Source organism: Marmota monax, unplaced genomic scaffold, assembly GCF_021218885.2.
Source record: "Marmota monax isolate L192 unplaced genomic scaffold, Marmota_monax_Labrador192_F-V1.1 WCK01_AAM20220418_F8-fsc00174, whole genome shotgun sequence".
NCBI lineage: Eukaryota > Metazoa > Chordata > Mammalia > Rodentia > Sciuridae > Marmota > Marmota monax.
Genome location: NW_026694860.1, coordinates 3732263 through 3748339, shown reverse-complemented (window position 1 = coordinate 3748339; position 16077 = coordinate 3732263). Strand labels below are relative to the sequence as shown.

At 37.1% G+C, this 16077-nt stretch overlaps 1 protein-coding gene across 1 annotated transcript in view; it reads right to left on the bottom strand.

Moving 5' to 3' along the window:
* Positions 1-16077, bottom strand: part of LOC124080520 (solute carrier family 35 member F1-like) — a 326809-nt gene that overhangs the window by 141191 nt on the left and 169541 nt on the right. The gene's annotated exons all lie outside the window — the stretch shown is intronic.

Sequence of the window (16077 nt, the reverse complement as noted above, 5' to 3'; positions counted from 1 at the left end):
GTCAGATAAGAAAGAAAGGAAGACGAAACTAAAGGAGCTGCATGGCAAGCCCCGAAGGAGCCTGTATTTTAAAGGACATGCATGAAATATGGAAAGAAGGACATGCAATCAAGGAAAAGTATCTGACAGATACAAACTCGTCAGAAACCTCAGTAAGATTAAAGACCATGGCAAACCAAGGCTTCTAAGAAATTGACATGCATGTCAATGATAAGAGTTCCTCAAATCAGAGCTGATGGCCATGATCTGAAGATGCTGGGGCTTGGGCTGGGCAGATGCCCCTGTATCCACAACAACAGGTGCAAGTAAAACCATCCATTCCTCTTGTGCTTCAGTCTTTGTTATCAAGGAGATTCAGAATAAAAAAACAGGAATGAGCCTTGGCAAGAGAGAATTCATATTCAGGGGAGGTAAAGAATTATAAAAGAGCACGAGGCTACTCTGAGTGAGTTCAAGTAGCTGACCTCGATAAATCACATCTCAATGTAACTGCAGAACTTGCAAAAGAGCAGAACCTTGGAGAAAGCACAGGAAAAAAAAAAAAAAAAACAGAAGAGACAAGCAAGACAGAAGATGGCGTAGGCTGGTCTGTTTTCACCAAAAGATAGAAAGAGAAATCTACAAACTACAAAATGGATAGTTTGACAGCACCCAGGGAAAAACCTCAAATGGGGACATGGGAGCACTGAAGAGGGGGAAATTGGATCACCAGAAATCAGTATGGAAGCACTATAAAAATATAGAGAGAGAATTGTAGAATTTTAGGCCTGGAAGGGTGGGTACTTGGGGAAATTTAACCCAAAAATCTCTCAAATGTTTTAATTTCCATAAATTTTTGACCCAAATTATACTTGAACACCTCCAATGGTGAGAAATGCTGCCTTTCAATTTCAAGGCAGCTCATTTAAATAATCATATATTAGACATATTAGATATTCTTAATTCATCTAGGGCTAGTTGTAAAATTGACATGAGCATCAGCATGGCACAGCTTGAGGATGACAGGAAGCCACAGTCTGGATGACTGCACACTTAACTAAATTGGTAACTAGTTGAAATGGGCTTCATACAAAGAACATTACTGATGGACTTGTAAGAAGGGCGCTCTTTTATTTTAATTTGTACCTGGAAGACACCAAGGAATTTGGTCGAAGCTGCAACTGGCAGGATCTCAATATGTCAGACCAGCTGGAGGTTCTGAAAGTGGACTATTTTAGCAACACCTTGTGGAGGACACTCCCACATCAGAGGCGGCTTCTTCTAAGGGGGAACAAATTCCTTAGAATCCTTTGACGGAGACACAAACTCTAGGAGACGCTTGGTGGTTGAGCAGAACAGTGTTCTGGGGGAGACAGGGTGATGGCAGTAGGAGTCTGTGGCCTGGTTTCTGCCTGCCTGCCCCACATTCTGCTTCATACATGGATCCCCTTCTCTCAGGCTGCTACAGCTAGAAGAAGTGGTTAAATAAAGAATAAAGGTGCTTACTCAGTGACTTCCAGGAAATGTGCTGTTGGCCGAGGGCAGTGAAAAGCATAAACTTCTCAAGGCTCCTCACAGGATTAGGGACAGAAGTGATGAGACTTTGCAGTTCCCATTTGTCTGGAACTGTGAGTGCATCTCCACTCGAGGAGCAAGTTTTCCTAAGACCCTGACACTACTTTCCACCTCTGACCCCTAACTCTCTTTTAATAATCTACCAAGACTAATACTCTCCCAATTCTTTCAATGACTTCTACAATTCGGTCTCCTCTTATCACTTGAGCCAGAAACAGGATCACCATGTACCTTTGAAGGCCATAGTTCTGTATAGGCATTACTACTTTAGTGTGACTTTTGAAGCACATCATATACCATACTTTCTGATAGTTATGTTTATGCCTGCCTGTTGAGACTCACAGGCACCCCGTCCACTTTCTTCTGTGTCCTGACTAAAGATTGCAGGATGCCTTGGCAGCTCTGTAACCCAACAGCTATAGGTTTTACCCAGCAGGCTTGAGCCCAGGCTGAGGCCTTGAACACTGAAAGACTGAAAGCTGGCCCTGGCCCTAACACAAAATTCCTCACACTTTCTTATATACTGCACACCCTGACTCTCTCGCAGAGGACATACCTAGGTGGAGGAAAATCCCTTCACTGTCCATGATGAGTTGCAGCACTCTGGAAGTCAGTTCCTCCAATAAATCCTTTGAACTGACTTCCTTGGTGTGTAGGGCTTTTTTCTTTGGAATTACAACAGGTCCCATTTGGGGATAGTTTGGGACAATTCCTTGTGGGAACTTGCCTGACCTGCTTTTGGGGTGACTCCAGCCACGACTTAGGTGGCACAAAACATGGCTCCATTTCCTCCAATTAAAGGTAAAATACTTGCAGGCAAATATTGTGTTTAAATTAGTCTGCATTTCATTTAACATATTAGCATACAAGCAGAGGTGAAAGAAATTCCAGGAACAGCCTGTATTGTTTAAAAATGTTCAGAAATGCCTGTGAATGTGCATGTGTAAAACTTGAGCTAAAATATGACTCTCTATTACATCTTTTAAAGGATCTATTCCAGTTTAACATGAAAAATAAGCTGATTGGGGGAATCCAGGCGATTTATGTAGTTAACCTCCTCACATTAAAAAAAAAAAGAAGTTTAAACTTTATTTTTTTTAGTTGTTGATGGACCTTTGTTTTATTCATTTATATGTGGTGCTGAGAATCAAACCCAGTGCCTTGCACATGGTAGGCAAGCACTCCTCCACTGAGCCACAACCTTAGTCCCTTAAACTTTAAACTTCTTTTTAAAAAAATTTGTTTTTGGCTTGCTGAGGCATGCCTCCAATTCCAACTGCTTGGGAGGCTGAGGTAAGAGGATCATGAGTCTAAGGCCAGCTTGGGCAACTTATTGAAAGCCTTTCTCAAACAAAAAAGAGTGGGGATGGAGCAGGGGCTGTACCTTAGTGGTAAATCCTCTCCTAACATGAGCAAGGTCCTGGGTTCAATCTCTAATTTACCACCAAAAAAAAAAATTATATATATATATATATATATATATATATATATATATATAAATTACATATATAATAGTTATAATAAAATTGTGGGTTGGAGAGAAGCAGAGAAGCAAGGGCCTGAGGATCAAGGATTTGAGCTCTGATGTTAGACAGAACAGGATGGGGGTCCTGTGACCAGGGCTCATTAGTCATGTGACTCTGAGCAAGTTACTTAAACTCTCTAAGACTCAAATTCGTCATATGCAAAATGGGGAAACCAAAGAATCTATCTCATCAGAATGCTGTGAGAATTAAGCAGAATGAAAAGGGCACAGAATAGTATCTGTCACTCAGCTAGAGCTCAGCGGGTACCACTGTTATGTGTAGTGCAGCGGGAGACAGCAGAGTGGCCAAGGCTCAAACTCTGTTCAAATAACCTAAGGTCATTCAAATAACCAAAGCATAAATGGTGAAATCTTGAGAACAGCAGAGAGTTTTCATTATTGAAGCTGAGAAAGATGTCTTTCATAACCTGAAGTGGCAATAATGATCTCCCTTAAATGATGCTAATTAGTGATCACTAACTGGCAAATTATTATTCATCTATATCCAGAAGTCAAATGTTAGTTGCAATGTACATTGTCAAATACCAATCAAAATCCATCACAGAACATTTTCATAGGGCATGCCATACAACAGAGAAACAAGTATTAAATTATTTTTTGACCTTGACTTTAAAACAGCAACACGAGAGCATGACTGGATTCAGTAAAAAGGGATTTCTTTAATTATTTGCTTTTAACATCTGGGAAAGAAGTACTTCAGGGATTATTTTAATGAATTTTGAATTACACTTTTTTTTTTACTTTAACATTTCCTCATTATTTCTTTTCTTATAAGTATCACTAACAGGTGTGGAAAGCTGTAGATGGTTCAAGTTCAAGGTCATAATCTCAGTACAGAAACACATTTGCATACAAATATATAAGGAAAGTATAACATTACTACTTAGGTCAGCCTATTTATCTTGAAAGTGATTATAAAGTGCCTTTTAAAATATCTGTCCACAGATTTGTTTACTTCATCAATTCAAGTTGGTATTACTAAATGTAGCAGTATTGGTTTCCATTTCAGTCACATATCCTTCTTAACAGGCCACTAACAGCAGCCACATAATAAACTTATTCTTGCCCGGAAGTGCCTAATGTGTGACTCCCCACAGATGACAGTGTTTAATGAATACTAGAATTTGAGGTAGGCAGAATAAATCATTCCGTTTGTTCTTTACAGAAGAGCTGCTGGGTATTATTTGTTTATTTGTTTCCCATCTAGCAGTTCTTTCCTTTCTCCCTTTGGAGAGCCACTCTGCTGTACTCTCCGCGTCCTGGTGTATATAAACTCTAAAGTCCTATTTGCTCTTATAACTTCAAAAATATTGCTCCCTGGATCTGGGTGCAGTGGCACATGCCTATGGTCCCAGCAATTCAGGGAGCTGAGTCAGGAGGATTACCAGCTTAATGTCAGCCTCAGCAACTTAGCAAGATCCTGTCTCAAAGTGAAAAAGAAAAGAAAAGCTGGGAATGTAGTTTAGTGGTATAAGAGCCCTGATTCTACCTCCAGTACCACAGGGGGAATATAAATAAATAATTTAAAAACTTGATCCCCAAGTCCTTCAAATTTTAATCATTTTTATCATTAATATTTAGCATTCTATAATAAAGACAAATACAGTTTAAGTCATTCACTAAAACTAGACTTTGTTCTTACCACCCATTCAGTTTTTCAGAAAAATCACCTATTCAGGTTGAGAAAATTATAATTGCCTAGACCCCAATCTCAATGAGCTCTCCACAAAGTTTGAGCCTCCAACATGTATTTTTAAAAGCATTATAAATATTTTGGATGTATGTATATTTAGGAATTACCTGTTTTAGACAGGTATCTTATTTAAAGATAAAGAACCACAATTTGGTTGATCATCAGAATTACGGAACACTCTTTAAAAACAGATTCTGGAGAGAGAAGGGGTGGGGGGAAGATATTGATTAATAGGTCTTCAAAAGTTTTCATGGCTCCCTGGGATATATCTGTGATCATTATTCAAGTGCAAGACCAACTGGATTCAATGATGAGCCATGCCTCCCTTGGTGAATCTTTGTCCATTGCCATAGTGTGGACTCAGAGCAAGGAACGTTTTAAGGGAAATGGGCTAAGAATTCTTGGAATTTGCAAGGCTGGGTACTGACTCCCACTGACTTCCCAATCACTATTTCAATCAACCCAGGAGAGCTCCTGCATATGCTACAAGCAATTCCATTTTATTTCAAACCTGGCTCAGCCTCTACTTGCACAATGACATGTGCTGAACCTGGATAAATAGTCTGAATGAATGGGCCAAGTCACACTATCCATAAAACAAGAATAGATCAGGTACTGTAGTTTCATCATTCTGGTCTTTTCTCTGTGAGCACAACTATTGCTTGACAACTCCAAAAGCTTATCTTAAATATAAAATGATTTTTAAGAGAAGAATTTTTCTACCATTGAAAACCTCAATACGTATCCCCTGGACCAAAGTGGGGTAAAAGCAAAGGAGAAAAGAGGATTTAAGAGAAGATTTCATTGGAAGCTCTGAGCTTCCACAATTATCTAGGATGAAGAGGGGAGCAGAGGACCTTGGCTCACCAACTTCTCATGCTTAGACAAAGGCTCTGCTCTGAAAGCAAACCAATATATACAACAATGAGGAAAACAGGGCTCAAAGTGAGAATTCCCAGGCAAACACTGGCAAAGTAAGTAGGAGGCCACTGATGTGCTGCTGTCAGGAACACTGCTGATTTCTTCATTAGCTTTTACTCTCTGCGCCAACTGCTAACAGCTTTTTCTGCCTTATTCTCCAGGCTGAAGGCAGTTGAAATGCTACTTAGGATAGCTCACTGTTTCCCTGCAAGGTGATGATGCATTTTAGCTCCTAGCCACTAAGAACCCAAGCACATCAGAAAGGACTCCCACTGTCTTCCCAATCACTATTTCAATCAACCCAGAAGAGCTCCTGCATATGCTACAAGCACTTCCATTTTATTTCAAACCTGGCTCAGCCTCTAATGGCTCAATTAAGGTCACAGTAAAGCCATTAGAAATCAATAATCACAGAAAATAGTAGTCTGAACCGTTCCATACTTTTTTCCTTTCCTTTTTTTTTTTTTAAACCAAGCAGCTGATTTATCATCCTTTACTTTTATCATACTACTTTAAGATGTGTATCAAAGTTTTCTACCTAAAATGTCTTCTGACCTAACAATGCTCACCGTATCTGAAAACAGACCCTATGTACAAACACTAATAGAAGACTCTTAAAGCCTCTCTGGAACTCATGACAAATGTGTTCCCACCCACTCTCCCCAGCAGAGTGCTTTCACCAAAATCAGAGCTGAAGTAGTAGGATGAGAGCAAAGAGAACCTGAGCAGACATGGACCAAATAAATGGTATCGCTAATGTACTGGGGAGAGTAGTTTTGATACATTACTGATATACTTTTTCCTCCCTTGCAATTCCACATTTACTGAATTGATGGCATTATTATTTCAAGAGCTGGTGGATACCATCCAGGAAGAAAGAAGTGAACTCAGCTTCGAATTTCAAGCTAAACTTTTTTAACCTTTCAGAGTGAGACAATTTTGAAATTCTGATTTTGTTGAAAATAAAGGCATTCTAAATTTTAAGAGTCCCATTATATATTAAAAGCAAAGTGCGTTAAGAGCACTGTTTTCTTCAAGATTTAACATAGAAGGCAAAAGAATATGGTGCAGGTAAAATTCCTTCTAACAAACAAGTAGGGGAAATAGAATGTTCTGCTACTAGTGGACAAGACAAAGAAGAGGATGTGAGAGTCAGGGGACAAGAGGTGAGTGTCTTGGCATGTACCCTCTTGGAACAGGAAACTCTAACCTCTAATCACAGAGCAGAGGAACTTGTTTATTGCTTTGTCCAGGAAATGACTCTGCAACTTTTAAGTACCCACATTCAGTGAGCACCAAGGACAAAGGAGAAAAGAGACTGAGGAACACATCAAGTCAAATAGATTTTTAAACAGACTCACTCCATACTTGACTGAAGTGGTCAGGACATTGTAACTTTCTTTAAGTCCCTGAGTCTCCAAAAGGCAAAAGAAGAACAAGGTAGAATATGGTATAATAAAGGTAGAATAGGAAGTAAACCTCCATGCAGGAATTCCCCTCCTTTGTACATAGCCCAAAAATTAAAACCAGGGACTTAAACAGATACTTGTGCACCAGTGTACATGGCAGGTACATTCACAACAGCCAAAACATGGAAACAACTCAAGTTCAATGGATAAGCAAAATGCTATATGTACATACAATGGAATAATATCCAATCATAAAAAGGAATGAAAATCTTACGTATGCTATGTGAATGAGTCTTAAAGACATCATGCTAACTGAATTAGATGCAAAAGGTGAGCAGTTGTAATATTTCACTTATTTGAGATCCCCAGAGTAGTCAAATTCATAGGGACAAGAAGTAGGATAGTGGTTTCTAAGAACTGGGAGGAAAACAAAAAGGGGAGTAATTGTTTAATGTGTGCAGAGTTTCTCTTTGGGGTGATAAAATTCTGGAAATGAATAGTAGTGACCGTGTACAGCATCTGAATGTACTTAATGCCATCGAATTGCACACTTAAATGTGGTTAAAATGTTAAATTTTATGATATGTATATTTTACCACAATAAAATTATTATTTTAAATAAGTAGACCCTAATGGCCTGGCAAAAGGGCCGGAAGACTACACAACATTTGAAGGCATATCAAGGACAATGGAGGTCAGCAGTGGATTCTCACATGATGTGACAAAAAACAAACAAACAAAAAACCCCAGCTCCAAACACCTCAGGACACCCAGGGTTTAGACAGGCGGAGGGACATTTCCACACAGGCCAATAAGGACTCAAAAGACAGCAGCAGTGGGGCACCAGCTTCTTCCTACACTCTGATGCCACTTGGAGTAGAAAGGAAGTAGAGGAGCACTGATGAGATGGAAAAATTGAGTGCAGAAAGAGATTCAACTCTGCATGAACTACTCCAAGTGACAACGTTTTAACTAGGATTGTTTAACAGTAAAAATCAAACAGTGATCCACCACCAAGGGAATAAAGTGTCAGGATAAAATAAAGGGGCAGGATAAGGTCAGTTGTACACATTTTTAAATTTTATTTATTTTTTTTTAAGCAGGCTTTATTTTCCTTCTGAACTTTGTATGTGACTGGAAAGCCTTTTGAGTCTCAGTCTGACTTAGTAATAGAGAATACATTTCATTTTTCTCCTCACCATTTCCCAGGTATGTATTTGTTAAGACTTTTCTGAATGCAAAAACCAGCAAAATAGATCAGGGAAATTTGCTCCTCTTTTGAAACTGCTTTGATACACATCTTAAAGTAGTATGATAAAGGTAAAGGGTGATAAATCTTTTTATAAGTGTCCTATAGAGCTTTTAATTTTTAAAAAATTTTCAATTCATTCAATGAGCTAGCTATGTGTGGGGACATATGCTTTGCTTTACATTCTTTCTTTAAACTTTGAATAGAAATAGAGAAAGAATGAGCTCTCAGTATTTCTCTCACCCATGTATTTAAAAAATAAAAAAAGTGCCCCACCATCTGTGTGTCATGCTTCTGAGGTGACATCAGTGAAACGAGAAGCCATTAAATGAAACAGTTTCCATTGCTTTAGTCTTTTCAGGACATCAATTAAAGAGAGACGCTTGCCTTCTGAATTCTTTTTTTTTAACCTCAAGAGGCAGAATTTAAATGGACTCCCAGTGGCAAGCTTAACCCTCTACTGAGACAAACTTAGTGAGCTAGAAAATTAAAACACAGCCAGACTAGGTGAAAAATGGGTTTAGTAATGCATTTGCAGTTCGATAGGAAGAACTTAGACTATGATTTCTTGTTGATTCAGAACATTCTGGGAATTCTTTTCCTCCACTACTCAATGCAGTTAATTTATCTCCAAGTTTAAAGACTGCCTGTCACAGACATCTCTAGGTGCTCTGTCTTCCCTTCAACATGCTGACAAAGCTTCAAATACAACCATCTTAATCTATTCTCCAGCATTTTTAGATCTTATGTTGCTTTGTTGAGGCCAAACCCTAGTTACCACTACCACTTTATGATGAATAAACTAAAATCCTCAGAAGTCTTATTGTAAGGTCAAGCACACAAAACTATGTCTTTAAAAAAAAACACTTTGGGCAGAATTTTATCCATTCCATTTTCAGCCAGTTAACTTTTCTCCATTCTGGTCCTCAAAGGTCATTTATGTTTTTTCTCTCATAAACTAGTTAAATGGTTATGTCCATTTTTATACTTGCCAACACAATACATTAGATGGCAGAGCATCATTCACAACAGATTTCTACGTGGGGGCTGGGAGTGTGGCTCATGATGGAGTACTTGTTTGGCACATACACAGTCCTGGGTTTTATCCCAGGACTGGGGGGAAAAAATGCTCTACATGGATCTCCTGTTACTTGTGTGTGCTTCCACCCATCCATCAATCTTTGTTTCTGCCCCTAAACCGCCAATATCTTTGCAAATTCTTTCCTCTGCAGCTCTGACTAAGCTGAGCTCTCTGCTTCCTCTATTTTGTACCAGGCTGCTTTTTGTTTTCCCAAATGATTGAATCCAGGGCTTATACATGCTAGGCAAGTGTTGTGCCACTGAAATACACCACCAGCCCTTTGAAATTTTTTGATTTTGAGACAGGGTCAAAGTTTCCCAGTCTGTCAGGAACTTGTAATCCTCCTGCCTCATTCTCCCCCATAGCTGGAATTATAGGTATATGCCACTACACAGGGCCCTGGATGTTTCTGAATCTTCTTATATTACTGTCTGTTTACAACAAAAATTGTGTCAATACTTTATTTACAAATACTCAAAAGTGTAAGGTAGGGGATGGAGTTGTGGCTTAGCAGTAGAGTGCTCACCTAGCACAAGCAAGGCCCTAGGTTCAATCCTGAGCACCACATAAAAGTAAGATAAAGGTATTTTGTCTAACTACAACAACAACAAAAATGTTAGCTATAAGTTCTCCAAAGATTTGAGAAAATAAAACTGACCTCATAAATAATAGGTGGTTCTTAAAAGACTAATTAAAACAACTTATTGGGAGTAAAAGAACCAATATTATCTATGAAAAATGTAGCTAGAGTTGTATACAATAATTTATTACATAATACAGTATTTTCATTTCATGGTAAGCCTATGATTTATTTAATAAACAATGCTGAAGATAATTGGCTAAATAAAGCTTTGACCTGATTATCACAGATGATAGGTGAATTTTCTTTTGCATTGCAAGGATCAAACCTAAGGCATGGATGCTAGGCAAGCAGTCTACCACTAAACTACAAATCCAGTCCAGAAAATTCTTAATACATTAAATATTCAATTGTAAATACTAAGCTTAAAAATCCCCAAAGAAAAGATGGACAAAAATTTATATAAACTGGGGTGGGAAATTTTTCCCAAGCATAAAACAAGGAGACAATAGTATAAGGCAGAAATTTAAATCAGTACAAGTCAAACAGGCATCATACATGAGCAATTCTAAAAGTAGGTAATTTGATTTTTCCCACCAGGCTCATAGTAAGTTTTTGGTAATGAAAGTGATGCTGGGACTTGGTGTTGAAGAGATAGCAGGAAGAGGTGGGTCATGGAGCACCTCTTTCACTTTCAGGGGAAGCAACATGTGGAAATAGGCTCCCATGGCCAGATCTTTCCCATTTTCTTAGGAAAGCCAGGTTTTGCTGTTGACTTACATTTTTAAAAACAACCCTGTGTTAACAAAGAAAAACATCTGATTTGACTCATTTTGCCATGAAGGAAAATATTGATAGATTTAACAATATAAACATTATCCTCCTGCCCATCAAAAAGTCATAAGTATGTGTGTACAGATACACATGTTAAAATCCATATCCATTCAGCACTACAATCATCTCCAAAGTGCAGCCAGGTTGTTTCCAAAAATAAATCTGTAACAGATCAAAAATATCACATTTGTAAAACAGGATGTGCTGCAACTCAGAGACTAATGTGCAAACAAAAATACAAATGCAGCTTTAAATATGATATTAGTCAGGGATTTACTGCTGTTTGTGTATCTAATTGCAATATTTGTCATCTTAATCTTTACATTAGACTCTCAGTGCATCTTGGTTTACAGTTATGAAATCTTTCTGGAAGTAAAAAATCTGGATGTGTGACCACAAAATCTGATGGACTATTTAGTAATGCTAAAAAGATGCTAATACAAAATTAATAACAGATTTTCTTTTAGAAATAGCACTACTTCTCATTTTATGTAGATTTAAGCTGTGATTCCATCATTATTAATGTACTGTGACAATTAATGCAGAGTCACTGAAGAAACTAAAATCCTCCAAAGTATAATTAGATGTCAGAAATGTTAGAAGTCTCATTCATACTCTGACGCATACAAATAAAATCCTGACTAGGTTCCAGAAAAATTCAACTGACTAATTTAACCAAACTCTCTTAAAGATACAAAATTCTCACTAAACAAGCACCGTGTTCTCAAGCAGACCTCAGCTTCATTCCAGCTGTATTCATTCAAACTACGTGGACACATGGCCTTCACAAACACTGCACTGGAAAGCCAAGCTTCCACACGTACGCAGGTAACAAAGCACCCAATAACCTATGTTTTCAACCTGCATGTCTTAAAATTACTGGATAATTGCCAGATCTATTTGCTTTGTACTACATGAATCACAAGAACCTCAAACAACATTTTGATCCTCAGAACTGAAAACCTGAGAACACTGGAGAGCCCACCCATGAATGGAGATGACAAGTGGCAGACATGTCAAGTTTTAGGTTGTGCTTTTGAGAAGGTCATGCACAGGCTCAGGAGCGTTTGCAAAGAAGACCTGCCAAGAAGGCTGAAATAAGAGAAACAATCAATTCCATGCTGGGAGCACAACAGCACAACATGAATTACCCCACTTTCTTCATCGAGGTGGGAATGATGTGCAACAGCTTGAGATGATGATAATGAACCTGAAAGACGCATTATGACCTCACATCACATAAGGCTTTAGGCATTTCAGGGAACAGAAAGGATATACTAGCAATCTGTAACAGAAGAGGATCAGAACTCAAGTTTCCCAACTTCTGGCAGGATGCTCCTTCCCCACTGTAGGGCATACTCATCAAAACATATTACTTAAAAAAAAAAAAGTCTATAGGGAAAATTTCAAGTAACTAGACATGTATAATCAGCAGGACACATTTTTTTTTTTACTTTTGACAAACAGATTTCCCTGGATTTGCTAACATCAGAACAATAGAAAAATGGGTCAGGGGCCATATTTCTTTTTCTTTTGCTAAGTCTTAATATGATCAATTGTTTTTGTATTATTTATATTGTAATCAACTTAAGTGGACCCACTTAACAAACAAAAGGCAAATTTGTCTTATATATGTCATTAGATAGTAAAGGGTAGTCTTAAAATATAATATCAGGCTACACTGTGTGTATGTATACTTATACATATAAATTTATATATAAATTTAAATACATATGTAAATTATTTTCAAATATCAGCATTGAAAATAATATTAACATAACTGCTTAATTATGTTATATAAAATTTTAATTATAATTTATTTATTTTTACATTATATAATTGAGATGGATTTTGTAACTGATATATTATTTATGTTTTATCTAAATGTATAGTTACCATTTTATTTTTTTCATTGCTCTTTACAACATCAAGGTAAGGGTATGGCTACCTTAATAACTATAACAGTAAACACTTAGTAAGTACTTACTATGTTCCAAGAGTAAGACTAAACTATTTGCAAGTATTATCTCATTTAATCTCACCACAACCTCATGAGATAGTTAGGATAAACAGGCTCAATTTACAGATGAGCAACTGAAACTTCAGGAGCTTCAGCAACTTCCTAGGGTCCTTCCGTTCATAACAGCAGAACCAGGACTTAAATTTAGACTGTCTTGACTCCAAAGCCACAGCTCTTAAATACTCAAGTATAAAGAAGTCTTTTCTATAAAGGGTAAAACTCAGTGCAATAAAGTATTCAACTCTTTCCCAGAAGAAGTTGGCTTCTATTTTGCATCTTCCTGCTCCCTTCCCTAGCCACTGTCAGTGTCCTTTCCACACATCATCTCAGTAGTTCACAGAGGTAAGTACAAAAAATTCCTCCTGAAAACTTGATTAAAAACAAAATCCAGGGCTGGGAATGTGGCTCAAGCGGTAACGCTCGCCTGGCATGCGCCGGGCGCTGGGTTTGATCCTCAGCACCACATAAAAATAAAATAAAGATGTTGTGTCCATGGAAAACTGAAAAATAAATAAAATAAATATTAAAAATTTCTCTCTCTCTCTCAAAAAAAAAAAAATCCAAAACTTTGAGTTAAACACAAGTATTGACAAATGCATCTAATCTTCCCTCTATAAAGTTATCACCTAAATGCTGGTAAAGGATATGAAAATATATAAAGCTATAACTGAGCAAGAGAGGCTATCATACAACAAGATATGTGAACAAATTTGCATAATAGAGAATTGTATGGAAGAGTCATTAGTGTCCCATTAGATCAATGGAGGCTTTTGTATGAAGAAGAGGTAGAGCTCCATCTTCCCTCTCCCATTACCATATAAAAGATGCCTGGTAGCTCTGTATCTACCTACCCCAGGCAAGCTTTCTTATGATGGAAACAAAAACAAAAACCTGAACAATCACAGAGAGGAAAAGGGAATTATAATCTGGTGTTCTAGGTTTTCAATTGAACAGTAAACTCTAAACTCAAACACCTAACACTAAAACCCTTCAATCAACACATTATCCTATTGGAGCTAAAAGTTGGAAGAATCCAGAAAAGAAAAAGGAGATTGTGGTGGAATATCTAATACCTAATATGATAAAGTTTTTGAAAATAAGGGAGATAGACAGTGGGGAGATAGAGCAAGAAATAAGAGCAATTAGAAACTTCAGGATAAACAAAAGTCCACATTGAAAAGGAAACATCATAGTATATGTGTATATATTTTATATATACAAATTTTATGTATGTAAATATAATATATATACATACATATATATACACACACACACATATTTATGTATATATACACACACTGTGGTACAGCCTCACACACAAGGCAAGTGCCCTACCATTGAGCTACATCCCTAGTCCTGTCTATTTTGAGACACCCTAGCTTCAGACTTTCCATGTTCGTTTCTCAGCCCCCTAAGTAACTGCCTTATGTGACCAGTATTTATAGGAATAGTGTAAATACTAATTAATAACTTAATATATATTCACAGATAGTAGTAGCACTATATTGAGAAGTTGGAAGATGGACAGATAACTTAAAAATTTAAGTCTTTATCACAGCAAGAAGTTCAGAGGATAAATTAATTTAAATAAAAAAGAGTAATAGCCGGAAAGGCACATTATTGAAAAATACTGTGGTAACTACTCGAAGAAACAGGTACAACCATTTAAAACAATATTTGGAAAGAGGAAATGGGTAGTGGTGAGGTGGGAGGTGGTACAACAGAAAAGAATTTTGTAGTATTACAAAGATATATGTAATACTATAAATTTTGTAGTATTACAATTAATAGGAAATATACATACATATATTCAGATATGTATGTGTATGTGCACACTTGTTTTTACGGGACTTACACAGTTCCTGTGTTTAACTCCTGTCCAAAGGTGTAGAATTTACTGTCATTGTTTAAAGTAGGTTTCAGCTTCTTGATGCAAGATTTATGTTCTCACACTTGGTGTGCCACAGAAGTAACATAAATGCCAATTGGAAATAAAACTCACTTGATAAGATTTAGTGTGGGTTGCTGTTTCTCTGAAATTTAGGTTTTCCCTCTACCTGAAGGTAGAAGCACTTTGCATTTTTTAATCCTATGTTAGATTCCCTCAGCCTTCACTGCATAATGCATTACACATCCATTAAGTTATCTTTAATTAAATGAAAATTCTTGCACAAATGATCTCATTTGCTGTGTACTGGGAGTTTCTGTTCTTTCAGAAATAAAAGGAACAGAGTTCATCTCTAAGTGTGCAGCATGAAGTAAACTGTACTTTTTCAATCATTCAGAACTGATAAATAAGTATAATTATTCCTGCTGCAAAGAATAGTTTAACACCTAGATATTAGTTAGAGAAGCCAACAAGGAGGTTTGTTAATCACTGCTATGACAATCTTCTGCTTTATTTTTGTATGTGTCTCATAAAACTGTCAAAGTTGAGTGGCAAGCTGGCGCTTCAAGAAAGTAACTCTTGCTAGTCTAGGGAATTCAGTAGAATAGCTCATCTCTTTGGGTCTGATCTTAGACATATTTCAAGGGGCAGAAGCTTGGCAAAAGAGATAAGATATCTGATTTCTCTCTCTCCCTCTCTCTCTCTCTCTCTCTCTCTCTCTCTCTCTCTCTCTCTCTCTCATATTCAAGGAAATATTGGTTGTTAAATGAAAAGATTCAAAAACCTTAATGTTGTTGGTAAGCCCCAAGATGATGTGAAGATGATGTGAAGATCTAGAGTTGCTGTCCTGCAATGAAAATTTAGTGCTACCTTTGTGATTGAGAAATTGTTAAAAATAATTGATCAAAGGAAGAGTTTGTGTTATACAAATGCAGTGATTAATATCTACAAGCATAAATGACTTCAAGTAAATGATAAATGGCCATGAGTATGTGTGTGTGTGTGTGTGTATACATATAAACACTTCACAGCTGGTGGTATCTGAGATCACAACTAACAATCTTGTTAATGGAAAACCATTTTATGGCATCTTCTTAATTCTCTTAACTATCTCAGTCTGACACAGGGAGCCAAAATTGGCTCTTGAATATTAATTAAGCTTTAGTTATTCCAATATATCTATGACTTTTTCTATATACCATATGTTAATGGAATTTTAACTACTGTCAAAGGGATCTTTTTTAATCGGTTTACTTTTTAAAATTTTTTGATACTAAGGATTGAAGTCAGGAGTGCTTTATC